General features: G+C 47.0%; 1 pseudogene; it reads left to right on the forward strand.

Annotated features, from left to right (window-relative positions):
• The first annotated feature begins 1,237 nt into the window (after positions 1-1,237).
• LOC108533168 (60S ribosomal protein L21-like) lies at positions 1,238-2,371 on the forward strand (annotated as a pseudogene).
• The last annotated feature ends 22,987 nt before the right edge of the window (positions 2,372-25,358 follow it).

Below are 25,358 nucleotides of genomic sequence, written 5' to 3' on the forward strand. Positions count from 1 at the left end.
AAAAAAAAAAAAAAAAAAAAAAAAAGAACTCCTAGTCTAGCCTGTAGTATACTTGAAAAGCAAGGGTTATTTTATAACCTTGAGAGGGATCAAGGCTGGACCACAGTGGATGAGCAGGGGTGATACAAAATAGTCACTCTGTGTCTATGCAGAGCCTGCAGGGCAGAAGGCGGTAGGGATTTTCATTGCACCTTTTCTGCTCCATTCGGTGGCCTCATCAGTTTCCTTCCTCTCACAGGAACAAGGCCACAGGCACCTATTAGGAACCTCATCCACGCATTCCAAGCCCAGGGAAATCCCTCCAGGCCCTCTTCCTCCCCGTGTCCTGGAACCTGCTGTCCTTCCCACTGTCTTCCTTGGGCCTCTGCCCAGGCCTGGAGAAGCAACATGGCTGAGCCTCTGCCAGCTCAGCTCCCTTTCCAGCTTCCCCCTCCTTTAGCCCCACACTGGAGTAGGGGGGCCAGGTCTCCTCCACCCCCTATCCTTCCCAGGGCCTCAGCACACCAACCCTGGGTGCCTTGTTTCCTAGGTATGGAATTCAGCCCAATCCTTGCAGTGTCCCTTTGAAGTGGAGACACCCTCCTCATGTTAAAGATGAATGTGTTAGACACACTTGGGACACCACCTCAAAAACCTCTTGGACAGATCTCTTCCTCCAGCCAGTGCTGAGCTGACCTGGAGCTTCTCCACTATAGCTGGGTGGGACACCCAAGGGAACATGTGTGGCCCTCATGCACGAGCAGCCCAGCAATGTGGGAGGAACTAAGAAGCTGTGGGATGTCCCTTGACCAACAGGGGTGAGAACCAGTGTATAATGCTTCTGCCTTTGTCCTCCAGCAGGGAGTTCTGAGATATTTCAGAAGGCTCCATGAAAGGCTGTGATGGCTCCCACCTCCAGACACCCATAGATAGCACTGGCTAACTTGGCCTCACATCTTGTATTGGCTCTCCCTCATTTCTTAATTCAATATCCCTGTCCCTCCCTCCTGCTCCCTAAGATCACATTCTTAAATAAACTGCCTGTTCACAAGTTTTTGTCTCAGGTTCTCCTGGCAGGCAGCAGGAGGGGTGGGGCGAGGACCCAAGCTAAGACAACAGGGAACTAAGGATCAAAGAAGTGAAGTCACTTGCTCAAGGCCACATGGCTTGGGGTGATCTATTTGATCTGATATATTTGATCAAATAATAAATACACATTTATTTTTCGACTGGAACCGCCATCTTCCAATAATTCTCCAAGATGACGAACACAAAGGGAAAGAGGAGAGGCACCCGATATATGTTCTCTAGGCCTTTTAGAAACCATGGAGTTGGCCGGGCGCGGGGCTCACGCCTGTAATCCCAGCATTTTGGGAGGCTGAAGCAGGCAGATCACCTGAGGTCGGGAGTTCAAGACCAGCCTGACCAACATGGAGAAGAAGCACTGTCTCTACTAAAAATACAAAATTAGCCGGGCGTGGTGGCACAAGCCTGTAATCCCAGCTACTCAGGAGGTTGAGGCAGGAGAATCGCTTGAACCTGGAAGGCGGAGGTTGTGGTGAGCCGAGATCATGCCACTGCACTCCAGCCTGGGCAACAAGAGCAAAACTTCGTCTCAAAAAAAAAAAAAAAAAGAAACCATGGAGTTGGGCCGGGCAAGGTGTCTCACGCCTGTAATCCCAGCACTTTGGGAGGCCAGGGCGGGCGGATCACAAGGTCAGAAGATCAAAACCAGCCTGGCTAACACGGTGAAACCCCGTCTCTACTAAAAATACAAAAAATTAGCCGGGCTTGGTGGCGGGCGCCTGTAGTCCCAGCCACTCAGGAGGCTGAGGCAGGAGAATGGCGTGAACCCAGGAGGCGGAGCTTGCAGTGAACCAAGAGCGAGCCACTGCACTCTAGCCTGGGCGGCAGAGCAAGACTCTGTCTCAAAAAAAAAAAGAAAAAAAAAAGAAAACATGGAGCTGTTCCTTTGGTCACATATATGCAAATCTATAAGAAAGGTGATATTGTAAACATCAAGGGAATAGGAACTGTTCAAAGTGGAATGCCCCACAGGTGTTACCATGGCAAAACTGGAAGAGTCTACAATGTTCCCCAGCACGCTGTTGGCATTGTTGTAAACAAACAAGGGCAAGATTCTTGCCAAGAGAATTAATGTGAGTATTGAGCACATTAAGGACTCTAAGAGCCGAGATGGCTTCCTGAAACGCATGAAGGAAAATGATCAGAAAAAGAAAGAAGTCAAAGAGAAAAGTACTTGGGTTCAACTAAAGCGCCAGCCTGCTCCACCCAGAGAAGCACACTTTGTGAGAACCACTGGGAAGGAGCCTGAGCTGCTGGAACCTCTTCCTATGAATTCATGGCATAATAGGTGTTAAAAAAAAAAAAAGACCTCTGGACTGTAAAAACGTTTCTCTTTATTGAGTAGAGGTGTGGTGTCCTCTCCCCCAAAGAAATATTTAAAGCAAATTTTAATTGTGTCCTAATTCATTATGTAATGTCTTTACTATTCAAATTTAATGTATTTATTGCTGAAAGGCGTGAAGTAGCTTACTGTGCAACAAATTACTCAATTGGTTAGAAAATGTCCAGGTATTATGTATGAAAGATTTGTACTGGTTTGAAGATAGTCCCTCTAAGTCATCAATGAAGAAATAAAATAATTTACAAATAAATAAATACATACACTTTTTTTTTTTTTTTGGAGACAGAGTCTCACTGTCGCCCAGGCTCAAGTGCAGGGGCGTGATCTCGGCTCACTGCAAGTTCCAGCTCACTGCAAGCTCTGGCTCACTGCAAGCCCCAGCTCACTGCAAGCTCCGCTTCCCCAGTTCACGCCATTCTCCTGCCTCAGCCTCCCAAGTAGCTGGGACGGTCTGGATGTCCTGACCCTCCTGATTCGCCCACCTGGGCCTCCCAAAGTGCTGGAATTACAAGCATGAGCCACCGCGCCTGGCCATAAATATACATTTAATATTGCTTGCTTGATTGACTGATATTTCTCCCAACATAGCCCTGAGGACCCAAATGCACAGAGCACGAGTTTGTGTAAAAAAATTACATTTAATTTTTAATTATCTAAGTTATACTGGAATATAGTTTCCATGTAGAAAATGTAAAACATTACGGATAAGTTTACAGTCCCTTTGGCTGTTTCCTCCCCGATCTCCAGTTCCTCCCAGGCAACCACTTCTCTATGCATTTACAGACATGCTTGGGGTTGTTTTACATGTATATGTTTATGTATTCTAAATGCATTCTGCAACATTTTCATTTGCCAGTTTGTCTTGGAAACACCCGACAACAGTAGAATGGATACATAAATTGTGGTATACACACGCAATGGAATAATACACAGCTGCTAGAATGAACAAACTATAACTACACATATAATTTTATAAACTTCACAAATATGATGCTGAGCCAAAGAAACTAGACACAAAAGAGAACATACTGTTTGAATCCATTTATACAATATACAAACACAAGAAAAACTGAAAACAAAAGAACTAAAACCAGAAAGCAAAAAACAACTTAGGTCAGGCACAGTGGCTCATGCCTGTAATCCCAGCACTTTGCGAGGCCAAGGCAGGAGGATTGCTTGAAGCCAGGAGTTTGAGACCAGCCTAAGCAACATAGGAAGACCCCCGTCTCTACAAAAAAAAAAAAAAAAAAAAAAAATGTTTAATAGCCAGGCATGGTAACATGCACCTGTGGTCCCAGTTACTCAAGAGGCTGAGGTGGGAGGATCACTTGAGTTTAGGAGGTTGAGGCTGCAGTGAGCCCCACTGCACTCCAGCCTGGGCAACAGAGCAAAACCCTGTTTCAAAACAAACAACTAAAACTCAACAAGGATATCGTGGACCATTTTCTTTAAGGAAAAGAAAGGGGATTCTTGTAGGTGTGGACACATGGGGGCTTCTGGGGTGCTGGTAATATTCTGTTGATCTGGGTGCTGGTGACATTAGTAGGTTCAGTTTACAGAGTGCTAGGAAGCTGCACACTTATGATGTGTGTACTTTTTGCATATCCATTCCCTGTAGATGGCATGTCATCACTGTTCATTCAGCCTCCTCAAGAGTTCACAGCCTAGAAGGGAGAAGGGCAGGGAAACAAATTGGGCAGTAAATCGTGACAAAACTATGCCAAAGGCCTGAACAACGTCAGCAGGAGTGCAAAGGAAAATGCTCACTTGTCTTTTAGGGGATAAAAAAGAATTTCCAGAATGAGTGACTGGTAAGAGGACTCCCCAAAAGATGACTGGGTGTTCACCAGGTGAAAGGGAGGAGAAAAGAGAGAAGGAAGTAGAAAGGGCATTACAGTCAGAGAAACTGAGCAAGGCATGGAGTGCGGACAGCATGACATGCTAAGGGTCCCGACTGTCTGCATCGCTGACATCTAGGGTGTGCGGTGAGATCCCCGAGAGGAATGATGCCGCCAGGGAAGTTGGCACAGCTGGAATGATGGGAATAGGCCAAGGTGAAAGACTTGGAAATGATCCTAAGGTAATGGGAAGCCATGGAAGAGTTAAGATCAGGGAGGACATGATTGGATTCGAGATCAAGAAAGATAAACCTGACTACAGAATAACATGGGCCACACAGGAGACAGGACAACGAAGACTAGGGATGAGAGGTGGGAGGGGTAAACTAATGCATTCATCCTGACAGGAGAAATAGATGGTGAATGAAGGTAGTGACAGTGGGGTTGGAGAACCAGAACCAATGCTAGCAGATACTCAGGAGGCTTGCTGATAGGTTGGGCAAATAGAGTGGAGTAGAGGGAAATTAGTGCCTTAAATTCTAGCTTGGGTGACTGATGCCTGGCCCACATCCTGGGCATGGGAGAGGCTGCTGAATTCTATTGAGTAAAATTCAAAATGTGGTTTCCCTTTTGACTCAGCACTTACGCAACATACTAAGCAGCAGTAAAAAGAATAAGAGGAAAAAAGAAGGCAAGTCAATATGTGCTAACATGGAAAGATCTCCCTGTCACATTGTACAGGAAAAGAGCAAGTTCCAAGAGAGCATGTACAGTATGCTCCTATTTGCATTGGAGAAAAGACTACACACATACCAGTCAAAGATCTGGTATTTTTTTTAATTTAGAAAAAAGTAGGCCGGGCGCAGTGGCTCACGCCTGTAATCCCAGCACTTTAGGAGGCCTCAGCGGACGGATCACAAGGTCAGGAGATCGAGACCATCCTGGCCAGCACAGTAAAACCCTGTCTCTACAAAAAATACAAAAAAATTAGCCGGCCGTGGTGGCGGGCGCCTGTAGTCCCAGCTACTCAGGAGGCTGAGGCAGGAGAATGGCGTGAACCCAGGAGGCGGAGCTTGCAGTGACCCAAGATGGCGCCACTGCACTCCAGCCTGGGCAACAGAGTGAGACTCTGTCTCAAAAAAAAAAAAATCTGATTTTTTCCAAGGCAAATATTTTCAAACATTATATTTGTAATTTGAAACTATATATAGCACACAGATAACAGGGACTACCACTGAAGAGGGAAGAGGGTTTAGGGGATAAATGAGAGCTGTCTTTATCTATATTGCCTGAATTTCTTACAAACACCAATTACTTCTTGTTTAATTTAAAATAAGTATATTGGGTGGGTGACAGAGCAAGACTCTGTCTCAAAAAAATTAAAAAAAAAATGTTTAAGTAAAATAAAATAAGTATATTTTACAAATAAGAAATCCAAGCCTGGTGCCCCCTCCAGCCCCACCAGGTACTCAATCTAGCTCCAGAAGACAATAAAGGTAAGAGAAGGTCAAAGGCAGAATTCTGTTATTTTGTTTTTGTTTTTGTTTTTTTTCTGAGACAGAATCTCACTCTGTTGCCCAGGCTGGAGGGCAGTGGCATGATCTCGGCTCACTGCAGCCTCTGCCTCCCAGGTTAAAATGATTCTCCTGCCTCAGCCTCCCGAGTAGCTGGGATTACAGGCGTCCACCACCACACCTGGCTAATTTTTGTATTTTTAGTAGAAACGAGGTTTCACCATGTTGGCCAGGCTGGTCTCAAACTCCTGACCTCAAGTGATCTGCCCGCCTCGGCCTCCTAAAGTGCTGGGATGAGGCGCTGCGTCAGGCCCAAAGGCAGAATTCTTATCCTGATGTCAATAAACTTGGATGGGAAAAAAAAGTTTCCCCGTTATTTTCACTGCCTCTAACTGAAATATGGTATTTCCTTGCATTATGAATGTAGGTAACAGATGACAGTAGTATTTAGCAGTGTCTGCAACGTTGTCACCAACAAAAATCACAGCTATTTCCCTAACATATTACAGATATTGCAGATATTTTAAAATACCATTTATGATATTATGAAATTATGATAGATATTAGATCCTGTCTTAATCTATTTGCTGCTGCTATAACAGAATGCCTGAGACTGGGTAATTTATCATGAACAGAATTTATTTGGCTCACAGTCCTGTAGACCACAAAGTTCAAGAGCGTGGCACCAGAGGCTGGCGAGGGCTTCATGCTGTGTCATCTTGTGGCAAAAGGCAGAAAGGCAAGAGCGGACAGTAACAAGAAAGCAAGAGGGGCCAAACTCACTTTTTTTTTTTTTTTTTTTTTGAGACAGGAGTCTTGCTCTGTCGTCCAGGCTGAAGTGCAGTGGCGCCATTTTGGCTCACTGCAACCCCTGCCTCCTGGGCTCAAGTGATTCTCCTGCCACAGCCTCCCAAGTAGCTGGGATTACAGATGCCCGCCACCATGCCCAGCTAATGTTTATATTTTTAGTAAAGACAGAGTTTCGCCATGCTGGCCAGGCTGGTCTTGAACTTCTGATCTCAAGTCATCCGCCTGCCTCGACTTCCCAAAGTGCCGGGATTACAGGCATGAGCCACTGCACCCGGCCTAAACTCACTTTTATAAAAACCCACTCTCATGATATAATGGCATTAATCCATTCATGAGGGTCCTGCCTAAGGTCCCACCTTCTTAAAGATCCCACCTTTCAATGATATTGCAGTGGAGATGAAATTTCCAACACATGATTATGGGGAACACATTTAAACCACAGCAGATCCACTGCTAGATTTTCTTCTTCAATGTGTTAAAAAGATCTGCTAGATTGTCTTCTTTAATGTATTAAAAAATACATTAGTATATATCACTTCTTTAAAAAATATTTTTTTAGGACAGTCTTTCTGTCTCCCAAGCTGGAGTGCATTGAGTGAGCATGGCTCACTGCAGCCTCAATCTCCCAGGCTCAGGCACTTCTCCTGCCTCAGCCTCCCAAGCAGCTGGGAGTACAGGCACATGCCACCTCTCCCAGCTAATTTTTTTTTTTTTTCTGAGGGGGATGGAATTTCGCTCTTGTTGCCCAGGCTGGAGTGCAATGGCACGATCTCGGCTCACCATAACCTCTGACTCCCAGGTTCAAGCGGGTCTCCTGCCTCAGCCTCTGAGTAGCTGGGATTACAGGCATGCACAACCACGCCCAGCTAATTTTGTATTTTTAGTAGAGGCAGGGTTTCTCCATGTTAGTCAGGCTGGTCTTGAACTCCCGACCTCAGGTGATCCACCCACCTCGGCCTCTCAAAGTCTTATGATTACAGGCGTGAGCCACCACGCTTGGCCACATCCAGCTAATTTTTTTTTATTTTTTGTAGAGACAGGGTCTCACTAGATTGCCTAGGTAGGTTAAATTTGTTTTTTTTAATTGGCAGATGACTTCATATGTATTTATCACGTGCAACATGATGTTTTGAAGTATGTATATTGTGGAATGATTAAATGTAGCTAATTAACAAATACACCACCTCATGACATCTTGTAATTACTCATATTTATGGGATACAATTTGATGTTTCAATACATGACCCAATCAGGATATTTAGCATGTTCATCACCTCAGGTGTTTATCATTTCTTTGTGGTGAGAATACTCAGAAACCTCTCTTCTAGCTATTTAGTAACATACAATACCTTACTGTTAACCATCATCACCCCAAAATGCAATAAAACACCAGAACTTATTCCTCCCTTCTTTTTTTTTTTTTTTTGAGATGGAGTCTCGCTCTGTCGCCCAGGCTGGAGTGCAGTGGCCAGATCTCAGCTCACTGCAAGCTCCGCCTCCTGGATTCACGCCATTCTCCCGCCTCAGCCTCCCGAGTAGCTGGGACTACAGGCGCCCGCCACCTTGCCTGGCTAGGTTTTGTATTTTTTTAGTAGAGACGGTGTTTCACCGTTTTGGCCAGGATGGTCTCGATCTCCTGACCTCATGATCCGCCCGTCTCGGCCTCCCAAAGTGCTGGGATTACAGGCTTGAGCTACCGCGCCCGGCCCTTATTCCTCCCTTCTAATTGTCACTGTATACCCATTGACCAACCTCTCCCCATCCTCCCGTCTCTCCTCCTTTCTCAAGTCTCTGGTAACCACTGTTCTACTCTCTGCTTCCATGATATCAACTTTTTCAAAAATTCCACATTAGTGAGATCATGTGGTATTTGTCTTTCTGTGTCTGGTTCATGTTGCTTAGCATAATGTCCTCCAGGTTCATGCATGTTGTCACAAATGACAGGATTTCCTTCTTTTTATGACTGAATAGTATTGCATTTTGTAGATAAACCACATTTCTTTTATCCTTTCATTCGTCGATGGACACTTATGTTGGTTTCATAGCTTGGATATTGTGAGTAGTACTGCCATAAACAGGGAAGTGCAACTATCTCTTCAACATTGATTTCATTTCCTTTGGATATATACCCAGTGGTGGGGTTGCTGGATCTTATAAATATTAAAATATGTTAATATCTACATTTTAGTGTAATTGGTTTCCTTTGTTATCCAGTGTATTTTACCTTATGCATTTAAGAGCATTATTCTGAAGAGTTCCATGGACTTCACCAGCTTGCTAAAGGAGTCCACAACCTGAACAAAGTTATGGAAAGGGACAGGGGTACTCAGCCCAGCCCAACCCCACATATCCTGGGACAAGAGTCCTGGTCTGGGAGAAGACTGAGAAGCCAAACCCTGAGACAGCTTGTCATCCCCAGTGAGGACCTTCCTTTGAGTGACCCAGACAGGACTTTGGAAGAGGTCAAGGAGGGTTTAGAGGAAGTCCTGTGAGTTGGGACCCAGCTCTTCTCTAAAGAAAGGGCAGAGACCTTGAGGCTCAGGAGAGCCCAGACCCCAGGCAGGGCAGAATATGGAGTGAGTATAGAGGCCTCTGCAGCCAGCTGCCTGCCTATACCTATCATCCTACCTACCAGGTGTTGAGAAGCCTCTGAGACTCCCTGTGTTGCAGCTGTCATCATTCCCATGACCCCTGTGACAGTTTCTCCCAGACCCATCCCAAGCAAGCCACCCCGTCCAATCTGAGCACTGCGCAACAGTGGCAGCCTCTCCCTCTCTCCCTCAGTAACAAAATCTTCGGAGCCACAGTTTGGACTTAAGGAAGAACTTCCCTGCCAAAAACACTGAGCACAGGGTCTAGGGAGTGGAGGCAGCTGTAATGGGGACAGCCAAGGAGGTTAGGAAGCTCCTCTGGCAGATTTCAAAACCCAGCGAGATGTGTCATTGTCTTAGGCTTGAAATGGTCTGGGTGTGGCCAGGTCCGAGACTGAAGACAGGGGTGGACCCACTGAGTCCCAGAGCACCTTAGCAGGTGTCAGACCTCACTTTGTTCAGGCAGGGCGGCCTCACTCTTGCCTGTCCAGAAAAACTGCAGGCTTGCTTTAGAAGGAATATGTTTCCTTCCACAGGCTTGCTTCACTGCTAAGGAAAAAACAATCTAAAAATAACTGAAATGCAAACTGGAGCTGATGACAGATATTGGGAGAACAAGAGGAGGTGGGCAGTGCTGGGACCTCTCCCCCAGAACCCGGCCCAGTCAGGACAGGAGAGAGGTGATGGTGTCACTGCTGGGTGCAGCCCTTCGGACACTCTGTTCGAGGTGCCTGTGCCTCGTAACTCATCGAAGCAGCACTACCCTAAGCTAGCCCACACTGTTCTTCTGTCCCCTGCCTACCCAAACTCCACCTACGCTCCCGGGCCTAGCTTGATTTCATCATTTCCTGAAGGCTTCTCCAATTCCCAAGCCTGCACTGAAGTCACGCAGGCTATGAGACTAGGAGCTTTTGGGGGCTTGGCCTAATGTTACAGGCTTAGTCTGTTTTCTGTTACTTAGAATACTTGAAAGTGGGTAATTTATAAGGGAGATAAATTTATTTTTTACAGTTATGGAGGCTGAGAATCCAAAGCCGAGGGGATTCATACGGTGAGGGCCTTCTCGCTGGTGGGACTCTGCAGAATCTCAAGGTGGCACAAGGCATTACACAGTTGGGGGCGCTGAATGCGCTTTCTCGGGTCTCCCTTCCTCTTCTTGTAAAGCCACCAGTTCCACTCCCATGATTACTCATTAATCCATTAAGCCATTAATCCTTAAATGGATTAATCCATTCATGAGAGCAGATACCTCATGACCTAATCCTAGAGGTCCCACCTCTTAATACTGCCACTTTGAGGATTAAGTTTCTTTCTTTTTTTTTTTTTTTTTTGAGACAGAGTCTTGCTCTGTTGCCAGGCTGGAGTGCAGTGGCGCGATCTCGGCTCACTGCAACCTCCACCTGTGGGGTTCAAGCGATTCTCCTGCCTCAATGGCCAGGATGGCCTCAATCTCTTGACCTCGTGATTCACCCGCCTCAGCCTCCCAAAGTGCTGGGATTACAGGCGTGAGCCACCATGCCCGGCAGAGGATTAAGTTTCAACGTGAGTTTTGGAGGAGGTATTCAAATCATAGCAGGCACCTAAATCTCTGAGCAGACTGAGATCCCCAAAGGATCTCTTAGCAGCCTCTTAATACACACAGCACCCAACTAGTGAGCTAAAGCTGGAAGCTGCCAGATTTGTTTATCCCTTTTAGGTGCTCCTAGGCCCCACTGTGTCTCTTATTTGAATGCCTATGACAAGGCCCCTGCTGTTCTGGGCACTAGGAATACAAGTGCATACTAAGCAAAGTCTCTGCACTATGTGCTTGACATGCTGATAAGCAAGGCAGACAGACAGACAGATGACAACGTGTAAACCAGTAAATACAATGTGTCAGACAGTGGTAAGTACTATAGAGACAGATAGAGCTGGTGAAGTTGACAGGCCTGAAGGAAAGTAAAGGAGGGAGCCACATGCATATCAAAGGGAAGAACTTTCCATTCAGGGTAACAGCCAGTCCAAAGGCTGAGAGGCAAGGGCAACTTTAGCGTATTAAAGGCACACGCACAGAGTGACCAAAGAGGAGAAAGCAGGGGGATGATAGGAGGGAGGTATGATGGGGGAGATCACCTAGGGCCTCACAGACATTGTAAGGACTGTGGCTTATACTTACAGTGGGCTGAGAGCTATTGCAACATTGGAGGGTTTCCAGCAGAGGAGGAACATGGTCTTAGCCTCTAAAGGATTAATCTGGATGCTATGTTGAGAATTACATCAGGAGCAGAATGAGTGGGAAGAGAAACAAGGGTAGAAGCTGGAGAGGATACTGCAGTAATTTAGGTGACAAGCGATAGTGGCCCAGACCAGACTGGTAGCAGAGGAGGGGATAAAAGTTCAGGTATTTTGAAAGCACTTAGGATCGAATTGCTGATCGTTTGGTGGAAGAATATGAGCAGAGAGGAGCCCAGGTTTCTAGCCTGAGCAATAAGTCCGGAAACACAGTGAAACAGAGACTGTGGAAGGAGTGAGTTTAGGGACTGATATGGTTTGGCTGTGTTCCCATCCAAATCTCAACGTGAATTGTATCTCCTAGAATTCCCCCATGTTGTAGGAGGGGCCCAGGGGGAGGTAACTGAATCATGGGGGCTGGTCTTTCCCATTCTATTCTTGTGATAGTGAATAAGTCTCATGAGATCTGATGGGTTTATCAGGGGTTTCCACTTTTGCTTTTTCCTCATTTCCCTTGCCACCACCATGTAAGAAGTGCCTTTTGCCTCCCACCATGATTCTGAGGCCTCTCCGGCCATGTGGAACTATAAGTCCAATTAACCCTCTTTTTCTTCCCAGTCTCAGGTATGTCTTTATCAGCAGTGTGAAAACGAACTAATACAGGGACATAGATGAGGATTCCAGTTTGGGATTTGAATTGTAGCTTCATGGAGAAACTCAACTCATCCATCTTGCTGGCTGAGGTCTATCACTAACTTGGCAGGGAAGTTTTCCAGTGGAGCAGGACAGCAAATCAAAACCATGTATAAAAAGTGATCCTTGACTGCAGAAGGACTTGTACATGAATGTTCATAGCTTGGGTATGAACATTTGGGTACTAGCTAAACATGATGCAAAAGTAAAAAATAATTAGCCCGACGTGGCGATGTACACCTGTAGTCCCAGCTACTCGGGATGCTGAGGTGGGAGGATCACTTGCGCTCAGGAGGTTGAGGGTATAGTGAGCTATGATTGCACCACTACATTCCAGCCCAAGTGACAGAGCCAGACTCTGTCTCTAAATTAGAAAAAAAGAAAAAAGAAAATAAAGAAAGAGAGAGAGAGACCCCTCCCTCCTTGCGTCTAGACCATGGGAATAAGCCACTGGGAGCCCTGGAGGCCAGTCCTCATCTCTGAGTGGGAACCAGAAGGGAAGATGAGACCGAACATGCCCTTTCTAATGACAGGGACTCACCAGGAGAGAATGAAAAATGGGGAACAAGTTTAGTACCTCTCATCTTTCCTCCCTTGCCACCTCCTCCTGGACACCAAGCTCTCATCAACCCCCCGACTCACATTGCCCAGAGCTCCTTCCTGGCAGGACTCCAGGCTCCAAATCCACTCTCCTCCCAAATTATTCCAACTTCTTCCGGCTTTTCCCAGCTCTCTCCCTCCACTCCTGCTCTCTAGTAGCTGCCAGAGAGGAATGAATCTGACAAATTCCATCTCTCTTGGGGTCAGGATAGGTTTGGCCAATAGGTTTTATCTCTAAATAGCAACAGTAGTGCTGCCAATAGCTTCCATTTATTGGGCATCTACTGTGTGTCAGGTCTCATGCTAAATGCCCATCAGAGATTATTCTGGGATTATTTCTTTTACATTACAGGGGCTGACTAGAGCACTCACTCTCTTGAGAGGGGTTATGAGGTCTTGTCTGAAAGAGTCTTGTGATCAATGAGCACTGTCCTCGTGGTTGTAGGAGAAGGCAGTGATAGCAGCCATGCTGGGTAAGGACTAGGCCTGCCCCTGAGAGAGGCAGAGTAGGGTAAGGTGAGGCTGCCTGCATTTTAAAGAGAGCTCTACATTGGGAAAGGTTAAGCTGCTCTGATTTTCAATGGACAAACTCACCTGAGTTGCTCAGGATTTGTGGGACTACATGTGTAGCAGATACTGCTTTGGGCTCTTACCACTTCCAACTACTAGTACCTGGGATTATTTTTGTCAAAGAGCTTTCTCTGACCACCTGACCCTGTTCTGTCCATCTGTAACCAGGACTTAACATCCTACCCCAGAAAGTCCTCAACTAACAATCAATGGGAATTGGTATATAAATACCCCAGCTCCCTCACTGCTTTCTTTTCCCAGTCTCACTTCCTCACTCTCCTACTGGAGATCCTAGATTAGCTTCACAAATAAGCTACTTGCACTCGAATCCTTGTCTCAGGATCTGCTCCTGGTGAGAGGCAGATAAGAGTCTACCTTTAGTGAGGCCAGCCTTGCCAAGCGAGTGGTCATCGGGAAGGCCCACTCCAAGCCTGGCCTCTTCTCAGTAGCTTAAGCTGCCAGAAAATGATAGAGCCTTTGGGCTGCTCAATCACAAACCATTTCTATTCCTAGGCACTCAAACTAGAAGACCTAGAAAGCAAACTTACTTTCCCTTAAATCTTCCCTCACCCACCTAGGGACTCCTCCAGGGTGGCTGTCAAGGCCTCTTGACAGAGGGCAGAGATGACACATAAGTTCCATTTCAAGTGCCACCTCTGATCAATTAAGAGAAGCTACCTGGCTTCTCCACCCAGGCTTGGGGTATGCAGATATAATTAGTAATGTCTGCCTTGAACACTGGAATGGGTGAGCAGTGGCCTTATGTCTGCCCCCATCACCATGGCTCTAGAAGCAAATGAGTTCCTTCATGGTGAAGTTGGCTCAATTTTTCATTCACATTCCAGAGATTGCAAAGCTAACTCTGCCTCTTGCTGAGCTACTTCCTTCATCTACTTACCCCTTCCCAGACAGCAAGCCTATACAGTGAGCATGGCCATCCATTTTATGGATGAGAAAACTGAGGCTCTGAGATGTTAAGTGGCTTTCACAGCATCACAAAATTTATAAGAATAAAACAGAGGTTTCTGAATCAGATCTATGTGACACCAAAGCCCCCAAACTATATCTTTTCGTAGAGAAGGCAGTAGTAGTCTGTAACGAAACGGAACAGCTCGACACTCCTCTTTTTTATTAAGAGAAGCAGCCTTCTGCTGACTGACACAACCTCCCCTCCTCCACCATCCTTCATTGTCTTCTCCAGCCAGGTGGGATGGAAGGCTCTTTGGGGGCCAATGAGGAGCCTTGTCCCATCACGCAGCTGCCCCCAGCAGTTTCTCTGCCAGGCCTGGGTGCCACCCTCTCTGCTGCAAACTCTCTCATCCCCACGGGGGGCCCCTTGCTCTCATTCATTCACTGTCCCTGAGCAACTGTGTCTCAGAGAGGGCTGGAGGTCCCCTGGGAAAGCTGGAAGCGACATTCTAACTAGAACAGCCAAGACCGGGGCACTTATAAACCTCCAAATTCTGGAAAAACCCAGCAGAGGCCTTCCCAGGGTGGTGACGCAGCACTCACACAGGCGGAGGCTGCAAATGGAGGCATCGGAGCACAGCCTAGGCCTGGAGCCTGCTGACCAGGCGGCCTGCCCACCAGGATTTGGCTCATGCTCTCTCCCAAGGAGCAGCTCAGGCCTTCGAGCACATTCCCATTGCTGCGAATCTGCACCCCTGCCCCAGAAAGCAGAGACTCCCTGCTCTAAGAAGCCTTGGGGATGGGACTCACAGACTCAGCCTTTCCCATCCACAAGTATAGCCCTCAACCTCCCCTTGCCTTCCCTGGGTAGAGGCTCCTAGCCTGCAGCTGGTGCTGTTCTGCGAAATGAGGCAAGAAAGAAGTGGGCAAGCAAGGGAGGAAGGGGACAAACCCAAGAGACCTTCCAAAAGGCGGGGAGTCTTCCCTCTCTGCAACCAGGAACCCCTCCCCAGGGAGGTCTTCACCCCTGTCAGCTATGGACAATGCGAAGATCCTGCGGGCCACCTTTGAAGGCAGCTAGACCTGGGCTTACATTCTTCACTCGCAGGTGTCTTAGGTCCCATTCTTTACACTCAGAGCCCGGGATGAGGATTTGTGGAATCCCTATGATTTATGGAGGAAATGATCTCAGGAGAAAGGGATGGAGGGAAGCAGGATGTAGCAGAGGAAGATGTTTAGCAAGGGTGTGGCCTCAGCCCAGCCTCAGCCTGATCCATAGGGAGCTCTGGGGTGTCCACAGAATTGCCCCCTGAGATAAGCAGGACAGGCTTTTGTACCCTAATGTCATCAGTCATTGTCCACCCCTGGAGGATAGGAGAAGGGAACATGAGTCCCTAGGTCCTGGACAAGGACAATCCCACTGCCAGGGGAATCCTCCATGAAAGGTCTCAGATGTAAGTTGTTAGCCACTGCACCTTCACCAGCTGGGGAGGGGGACACTAGCTGGGAAAAGGGATCCAGATAGGGTACCAACATCACCTGTCACATCGGTCAAGATTCAGTTGACTCGTCTGTAAAACGAGCATGACACTTACCATACAGGTGTGTTGGGAAGGTCCACCCGAATCAGGCCATTGCAGCGCAAAGCACAAGGCCCCCAACACAAGGCAGGGCCTCAGGAACTGGGAGCTCCCATTCGTATTGCTTGGTGAAGTCATTTTAATAAGGAGGTTAGTTTTATGTATCAACTTGGCTGGGCCACAGAGCTCAGATATTTGATCAAACATTATTCTGGATTTTTCTCTGAGGCTGTTTTGATGAGATTAGCATTTAAATCAGTAGAACTTGAGTAAGGCAGCTTGCCCTCCATAATGTGGGTGGGCCTCATCCAATCAGCTGAAGGCCTGAAAAGAGCAAGGCTGACCTACCCCCCATCCCCACCCTGAGCAAGACAGAGTTCTACCCACAGAGGGTTTTTCAGACTGGATCTGCAACATCGGCTCTTCCCTGGGTCTCCAGCTTGCCAGTCTACTCTGCAGATTTTGGACTTGCTGGCCTCCATAGTTGCATGAACCAATTCCTTAAAATTAATCTCTCTCCCTCATTATGTATTTATTCTATTGGTTCTGCTTCTCTGGGAAAATCTAATACAGAGGGAAATAATGCCAGTAGCCCAGGGCTCATGACATTGGCTCAAGGGCATGTTCCTGTGCACCACACAACTATGCTTATAGGAAATTCGTGATCCCCTCATTCACTACTTGTTCTAAAGCTGAATTCTTGGGAATCAAAACAGATCCCCACTCTCTCAATGTAGCCTGGCATTCACCTGGAGAGTTTGCTCTCCAAGTAGCCCCTTCAGGAACGTACCTTGTACCCGGGCACTGCTCACTAGTCCCCATCAGCCCTACCTCTCTGCAGCCTTCCTGTCCTAGCCTAAGGTGGTAGGGACATGGAAGGGTGAGTCCCGGGGATGAAGGGGAGACCCAAAAGGGCCGCAGTTGCCAGAGCTCACCACTCCTGCCTACTCCTGGTAATCTCACCGGGGTGCTAAGGACTCAGGGCCATCTCAGGGAGACAGGGGGGATGTGAGGACCCTCAAATATCTCCCCCTCAGTGAGCTCAGGCTCCATAATATTCTGCCTTTTCTTTCTGCAATGAGGGCTCCCAACCCTTCCATCCACCACCAGGACTAACAAATGCACCACTATGCCCCACCCTGGCACTCACAAAGTCAGCACATTAGACAGAGGACAATAGTGACCCCACAGGAAGACACACTTAGAGGGGACTCCAGGTAACTGGCTGGTGGAGGATTTATTCTTAGGCTGTGAGCTTCCCAGTATCTTTTTAAATAGCTCTGCAGATATAAGTTATTATCTGTTAGCTGTGTGACCTGAGAAACAAGGAAGTTCTGAGGAGGGTTTTGTCACCTCTTTTGGCTACCAGCAAAAGGCTCTGCACCCAAAAGGATCCAAAGAAAAATGTCTGAGCCAGTAGCTGCATCCCAGCTCTGTGAAAGGAAAGGGAAACCACATTAGCTGAGTACCTACCGCCTATGAATGGGACTTTAAATACGGTGTTTTGTCAAATGCTTTTCACAACCACCCTGGGAGGGAGGGTAGGTATATGCATTTTAGAGATGAGGAAACTAGATCACAGGTGGCTGAGTCATTTGTACAAGGACACAGGACACTTCACTGGTGAAGTCAGAACCCAGCTCATTATGTGGCATCCAGTCCAAAGAAGGGGCATAATCAACCAGCAGCATCTCAGAAGAGGGTATCCTGAGTATCTCACTGGACAGTTTGTCTCTGCCACTATCCAGGTGACACAGGCACTGGGCTCCTGGCTCATTAGAGTTCTCATTAGAACTTACCTTGTCAACTTTCCAGTTTATACATCAAGCTCCTAGGACTTTGGCAAATGGGAGTCAAGCCCTGGAAGTAAGTCATTGACTTCTGGGCATACCAAGGACTACATTTTTTTGATTTTTAAACTTCTTAAATTGAGATATAATTTACATAGTTTAAGTGTATAGCTCAATAAATTTTTGTTTATGTATTAGTATGCATATGCAATCCAAACTCCTTTAAAGATATGGAGCATTCCCAACTATACCACATGAAGTTTCCCTCCTGCTCCTTCCCACTCAATACCTTCCCCACTAGTCTGACATCTATCAGACAAGTTTTGCTTCTTCTTGAATTTCATAAAACAGAGTCACATAGTAGACTACAAATAGCCAGGGCCAAGCAAAGGTAGTCTTTCATTCATATTATTGCTTATATCAGCAATTTGTCCTTTCTATTGCTGAGTAGTATTCCATTGTGTGAATGTACTCTAATCTGTTTTTCAATTCTCCTGTGGATGGACCTTAGAGTTGTGTCCAGTTTGGGACTATTAAAAATAAGTTGCTGGAAACATTCTAGTACATGCCTTTAAGCTTTCAGTGGACTAACCACTAATTTCTTTAAGTTACATTCCTAGGAGAGGAGTTGATGGAATTGTGAGATGGACAGGAGGGGACTGGGCCTTTCAGTCCTATTGTTCATAGGTAAAGTGGGTGAGATGGGTTGAATGATGTCCCCCAGAAAGATATGCTAAAGACTTAATCCCTGATACCTACATACATGACTTTCCTTGGAAACAGGGTCTTCACAGATGTAATCAAATGAAGAGAAGGTCATTAGGGTGGGCTGTAATCCAATATGATTGGGGTCCTTATAAGAAGGAAATTGGACACAGATTCACACAGAGGAGAGAGCCATGTGAGACAGAGACATGCAAGGAGCACACCACATGACAACAGAGGCAGAGCTTGGAGTGATGCTGCCGCAAGCCAAGGACTGCCACTCCAGAAAGTCAGAGAAAAGCACAGAATAGGCCAGGTGCAGTGGCTCATGCCTATAATCCCAGCACTTTGGGAGGCTGAGGCAGACAGGTCACCTGAGTTCAGGAGTTTGAGACCAGCCTGGCCAACATAATGAAATCCCGTCTCTACTAAAAATACAAAAAAAAAAAAAAAAAAAAAAAAAAAAAAAACTAGCCTGGGTGTGGTTACGGGTGCCCTGTAATCCCAGCTACTCGGGAGCCTGAGGCAAGAGAATAGCTTGAACCTAGGAGGTGGAGGTTGCAGTGAGCCGAGATCGTGCCATTGCACTCCAACCTGGGCTATAGAGCAAGACTCTGTCTCAAAAAAAAAAAAAAAAAAAAATGGAATAGATTCTCTCTTAGAGCCTTGGAGGGAGCCTGGGTCTGCCAACACCTTGATCTCAGACTTATAGCTTCCAGAACTGTGGGAGGATAAATATTTGTTGTTTCTGTCCACCCAGTGTATGGTACTTTGTCATGGCAGACCTAGAAAATTAATGCAGTGAGTTTATTAGATATTGCCCAACGGTTTGCCAGAGTGCCAACCACTACATTTTTGAGGGAAATCTGAGGATTGGATTCAGAAGATTGGTGGCCACCCCCACGTACTACCCTTTCGGGGATCTGCCTAAGCAGCCACCTTCTTTTTCCCAGGCAAATCCTTCTCTAAACCACCACCATTGCCCTAATGTGGAAATAAAGGATTAGGGAGGGTTAGGAACTTGCCCAAGGTCACACAGCTGGCAAGTGGTGAGGTCGATACTTGAACTCAAGCAGACTGATTCTCAAGCCCAGATGTTTATGACACTTGGGCTCTGAAAAAGGATCCCCACCTGACACCCCCCAAGCAGGCAGCTGGCGGGCACCTCCTCCGAGCCCCATCCCTGCTGGCTTGACTCCCACTCCATGGTATGAGTCAGAGCAACCAGAGACTTTATGAGCCCAGGAATGGGCCAACTACCTGATAACCTGATTATGCAAAAAGCCACATGTGAAACTCCCGCCCTCATAACCACGTAATTTACAAGGAAATGAGTCCACCTTCTCCCTAGTCTTTGGCTGCCTGCCCTTCACGAAGGCTCAGTGGAACTTTTCAGGCCAAAGTAGGAAAGCAAAGAAGAGAGGCTCTATCCTGGCCCCGCTCCTGGTCTCTGAGAGCCCCCAACACTCCCTCCCAGACTGGAGTGCAGTGGTGCGATCACAGCTTACTGCAGCCTCACCTCCGGGGCTCAAACAACCCTCCCAAGTACAGGCACGTGCCACCACACCAGTTAGTTTTTATATTTTTAGTAGAGACAGGGTTTTGCCATGTTGCCCAAGCTGGTCTTGAATTCCTGGGCTCAAATGATCTGCCTGCCCTGGCCTCCCAAAGTGCTGGGATTACAGGTGTGAGCCTCCGTGCCCAGCCTCCTTCCTGTCTTAGCCTCTGCATATTCCTCCATGCAGTGGGGACCTCAGGAGGGGGAGGCTGGAAGCAGACTTGAAAGGAAGAATCGGGGACGGCCAACAGGAAGAGAGAGAGAAGAGGATGCTGAAATTAAGAGATCAACAGGAGAGGGCTGGGCCTTTCACCTCCTACTACTCAGAAGCTTGGCCTGAGACAAAACTCACCAAATGAAATAGCAAGTCTGTCCCCTGTGTCCCGGAACACCAGACCCAATAGAGAGCCCGGGTCAAGTTTGGGATGAGGGCCACTGCTGACCAGCCCACCAGGCAGCTGTCCAGCCCTCTTTAACGATCTCCTCTGGCTTTTGGGGTGAGAGTTTCTCATTTTTCTCGGATTCTCTCCAACCTCTGCCTCTATCATCGTTTCTTCTTTCCCTGTGCTCCTTAGGAGCACTTGCCATGTGTCAGACATGGTGCTGGGGACACAGAAATGAGTGAGGCCACATACTCCCTGCCTCCTGGAGTCTACAATTAAGTCTTCCATTTTCGTCTTCTTCCTGAATGCCAGTGCTCCCTGTGGTTCAGTCTGCAGCATTCCTGTCCTCTTTCTTTCACTCCTGCTCCCTCTTCTGAAAACAAATATTTTCCCTCTTTTCTTTTATGATCTTTGTTTTAAAAAAGAAATTTAATAGTTGAGTTCAATTTCCTCTTTCTCCCAGAGTTCATCATTCTCCTGATTAGTAAGAATATAGCACCTACTATGTGCCAGGCACTTCACATGCATTAACTCATTTAATGCTTCAGACAAAGCAAGTAGGCACTATTGCACCATTATTTGCTCCCAGTACCTCCTTCTCCCGCTGCCCTTGCTCTGGGTGGGTGTATGCTGTGGGTGGTGTATACTTTCCCTTCCCCACTGGAATGTGGGTGGAAGCAATATGCCAGTTCTGGGCCAAAGACTCAAGAAGGCATCATGTGCTTCCAGCAGCCACTCATGCATGTGACCTCTGCCTTGAAAAGAACAAGCCCTGGATAGTTGCTGGTGGAGACACGTGGAGCAGACATGAACCTAAGTTGCTTCCTGGAGCCCAGTCCAGCAGAGCCACAGCCAACCCACAGGCTTGTGGATGGAAAATAACTGCTTGTGGTTGAAAGCCAATGAGCTTAGGGGTTGTTTGTTACACAGCATTAGGGCAGCAATTGCTGACTGATACAGTTGGCATTTCCCATTTAACACATAAGCAAGCTGAGACCTGCAGAGATTAAATAACTTTTCCAAGATTATACAACTAGTAAGAGATGGAACTAGGATGCAAATCCGAGCAATCTGGCTGCAAGTCCCACTACTCTATATTGAGTATTAGCATTCCCAAGCATGCTCTTATGCTGTTACTATATATGTGTGTGTTAGAGTATGTGTGTATATATGCTTATATATGTTACATACGTGTATGTTTACTATATATGTTTACTATATATACACAGATATACACATCTATAAATGCATATAAACATACATACACATATATATGTAAACATATTGTTTTGCGTGTCTTTAAACTTTATATAAATGGCAACATTAGGCCCAGCTCGGTGGCTCATGCTTGTAATCCAGCACCTTAGGAGGCCAAGATGGGCTGATCACTCGAGGTCAGGAGTTTGAGACCAGCCTGGCCAACATGGTGAAACCCTGTCTTTACTAAAAATACAAAAATTAGCCGGGCATGGTGGTGCACGCCTGTAGTCCCAGCTACTTGGGAGGCTGAGGCAGGATAATCGCTTGAACCTGGGAGGCGGAGGTTGCAGTGAGCCGAGATCATGCCACTGCACTCCAGCCTGGGTGACAGAGCAAGACTCAGTCTCAAAAATAAATAAATAAATAATACATAAATAAATGGCAACATTTTATATATATATATATATATCATTTGGTAGCATGCTTTTTTCACTCAACGTCATGCTTTTAGAGTTATCTCTGATGATACCCATAACTCTTGTTTATTTTACCTGCTGTATTCCATTATGTGAATATATCCAACTTCCTATAAGATGCACATTTCATTTATTTCCAGCTTTTGTTTTTTCAAATTATGCTGCAATGAACATTCCTTGTCTCCTCATGCACATGCAAAGTTTCTCTAGGGTATATGGCTGGAAGTGGAATTGCTGGGTCACAGGCCATGTGTGTCTTCCACTCTATACAATATTAGAAGATTGCTTTCCAAAGTTTTATTCCAATCTACAGCAGGGTGTGCGATTATCTGCTACTCCACATCGTTGCTATAGTGGAGGATACTGGTGCCCCACACAGATCCCCTTAACAGGCTGTTCTACCCCTGGCCCAGCTGCTATGAAATCCCCTTGCTGGGTAATCGCCCTTGGTCATGGGAGTCCCCCATCTTGTAACCCCTGCATGATTCCAGGCCCACAGTAGACCTCTATTTATCTGTTTCAAATTGGATCCAAAGGGTAGAAAGAAAAGAGGGAAGCAAGAGAAAGAAGCCGCATTCCCTCTCTTCTTACCTGGAGCCTCCCAAGCTCCAAGGCAAAGGAAGACAAGCGGAGAGGAACAGGAGGAAGGAAGAAATGAAGAAATGGCTCCAAGGAGGAGGAAAGTAGGGAATATACGCTTGGAAGCCGCTCCCCTGGGCAGGTAGGCTGGAGAGGGGAAATGGGCAAGCCTCTGTGCGCAGGTGATATCAAAAACCCTGTCATCCCCTGCCTCGGAAAGCCGATTCTGCCTCCGTCATCCTCTTGCCCACTTACTTCTTCATCTCCTTGCCTTTCTATTCCTGTGACACCTAATTCCCTGAGTCCATTCATTCACCTTGTTTGTTCACTGTATGCATCTCCAGAGAATGTTGTCCCATGCAAAGTAGCAGTTCATTGTTTATTGAGTGAATTAAGTGACGAAATTCACTTGGTACACACAGGATTTTTAATAGGAGACAAAAGGCTTTATAGAAGTTCCAAATTAATAATTTTTCCAAAGCCTCCATTTATACTCATTGCCCACAGACACTTCCAATTATGAAACCACAGCCCATTTCCCATCACAAACCTAGTTTCTCTTTCTTTTTCCTCTCCCTGCTCACAGAGCCCTGCTCCCTCCTGTTGTTCTCTGGGATGATCCTACTGCCCTGGGACAGGCTCCACCACCCCCGCCCCCGCCCCGCCTCTGGGCTGACTGCAGCTCCAGGCCGCACTCCCTCTCGGCTTCATGTGCACATTCTTGGCAGCCATTAAAACTCCTCTCTGTGAAACCACAGGTTCCACCCTCACCCTGCCTCTCTGCGGCTTCACCTCAGCCAAGGACTTCCTCAGAAGTAGACCCACCCCCCTGTCTTCTCCAAGCTGCTGTCACTGTCACAGTCATCTCACTTCCTCCACCTCCTTCCCCCAGACACACACGCACATACACACAAACACATACACATACCACATGCTATGTAACCACTGAAATATGTCTTCCTCTGTATTTCTGCATTTTAGTTTATAGCTCCTTATACCACCTTCCCCTTCTCACAGCACTGGCTTCCTCTGGGCGGAAGTTGCCAACTCAGAGTCCCCTTTATTCTGAACCCTGGACCAGGGGCATGTGGTGGACAGAATAATGATGCCTTTCAAGATGCCCACATCCTAATCTCCAGAACCTGTGAGTATGTTACCTTACATGGCACAAGGGACTTTATGATATGATGTGTTTAAGAATCTTGAGAGCCTGTAATACCAGCCAAGGTGGGCGGATCACTTGAGGTCAGTTCGAGAGCAACCTGAGCAACATGGTGAAACCCAGTATCCGCCAAGAAATACAAAAATTAGTCAGGCATTGTGGCACACGCCTGTAGTCGCCAGCTACTTGGGAGGCTGAGGCAGGAGAATAGCTTGAACCTGGGAGGCGGAGGTTGCAGTGAGCCAAGATCATGCCGCTGCACTCCAGCCTGGGTGACAGAGCAAGACTCTGTCTCAAAAACAAACAAACAAAACAGGCCGGGCACAGTGCATGGCTCACGCTTGTAATCCCAGCACTTTGGGAGGCTGAGGCAGGTGGATCATGAGGTCAGGAGATCGAGACCAGCCTGACCAACATAGTGAAACCCTATCTCTACTAAAAATACAAAAATTAGCCAGGTGTGGTGGCACATGCCTGTAGTCCCAGCTACTCCGGAGGCTGAGGCGGGAGAATCACTTGAACCCGGGAGGTGGAGGTTGTAGTAAACCGAGATCATGCCACACAACTCCAGCCTGGGGCGGCAGAGTGAGACTCGATCTCAAAAAGAAAAAAAAGAGAATCTTATGAAGGAGCGATTATCCTGAATTCCCCAGGTTGGTTCAATGTAATCACAAGGGTCCTTATAAAGGAAAGAGGGGACAAGAGAGTCAGAGAAGATGTGATGACATATTTGTATGTATGTGGATGTGGGGGGAGTTGCAGATGTTACACTGTTGGCTTTGAAGATGGTGGAAGAGGCCACAAGCTAAAGAATGTAAGAATTAAGAAGCTGGAATAGGCAAGGAAAGAGTTTGCCTCCTAGAGCCTCCAGAAGGAACACAGACCTGCCAATTCCTTGGAAGTCTAGCTCAGTGAAATTCATTTTGGATTTCTGAGCTCCAGGAGTGTAAGATAACAGATTTATATTGTTTAAAGCTAATTTGTTACAGCAGCAATAGGAAACTCCAGCAGGCACCAATTGATACAACCCTACTAGTTGCACAGTGCACAGCCTGGGCAGCTATTCGTGGCAGCCCTGTTTAATGCTGTCGCCATCGTCTGGCTTCCTCCACCTCCTTCCCCCAGACACCCATGCACAGATGCCTAGATGCCTTTGTCAGTTTCAATTTGTCTATGATTTCCTTCAGCGGTTGTCTTGGTTTAGGCTCCCCAAGAAATATACTTCGATACAAGGAATTGGATACAAGTAGTTTAATTGAGAGATAACACCAGGAAACACTGGTAGGAGAGTGGGGAAGTGAGACAGAGAAGGGAAGAGAAGTCAGCCAATAAAGGGTGTGTTATTAACAAGTCACCACTGTGGGCAGCTAGAGCTCAGTCCCACAGAGGAACTCTGAGAGCCAGTGTGAAACATGCCTCAGCATTACCCCACCAGAGGGGAAAGGGAACTGGGCTGTTATGCACTTACTCCCCCCAATCATTGGCTGAGGCTATGTAAGAGTGTGGGAAGGGGCCAGGTGTGGTGGCTCACGCCTGTAATCCCAGCACTTTGGGAGGCTGAGGAGGGCAGATCACTAGGTCAGGAGTTTGAGACCAGTCTGGCCAACAGAGTGAAATCCCATCTCTACTGAAAATACAAAAATTAGCTGGGTGTGGTGGCACTCGCCTATAATCCCAGCTACTGGGGAGGCTGAGGCAGGAGAATCTTTTAACCTGTGAGGCAGAGGCTGCAGTGAGCCAAGATCGCGCCACTGCACTCCAGCAGTGAGACAGGGTCTAACT

This window comes from Rhinopithecus bieti, unplaced genomic scaffold (assembly GCF_001698545.2).
Source record: "Rhinopithecus bieti isolate Rb0 unplaced genomic scaffold, ASM169854v2 scaffold_65, whole genome shotgun sequence".
NCBI classification, from domain to species: domain Eukaryota; kingdom Metazoa; phylum Chordata; class Mammalia; order Primates; family Cercopithecidae; genus Rhinopithecus; species Rhinopithecus bieti.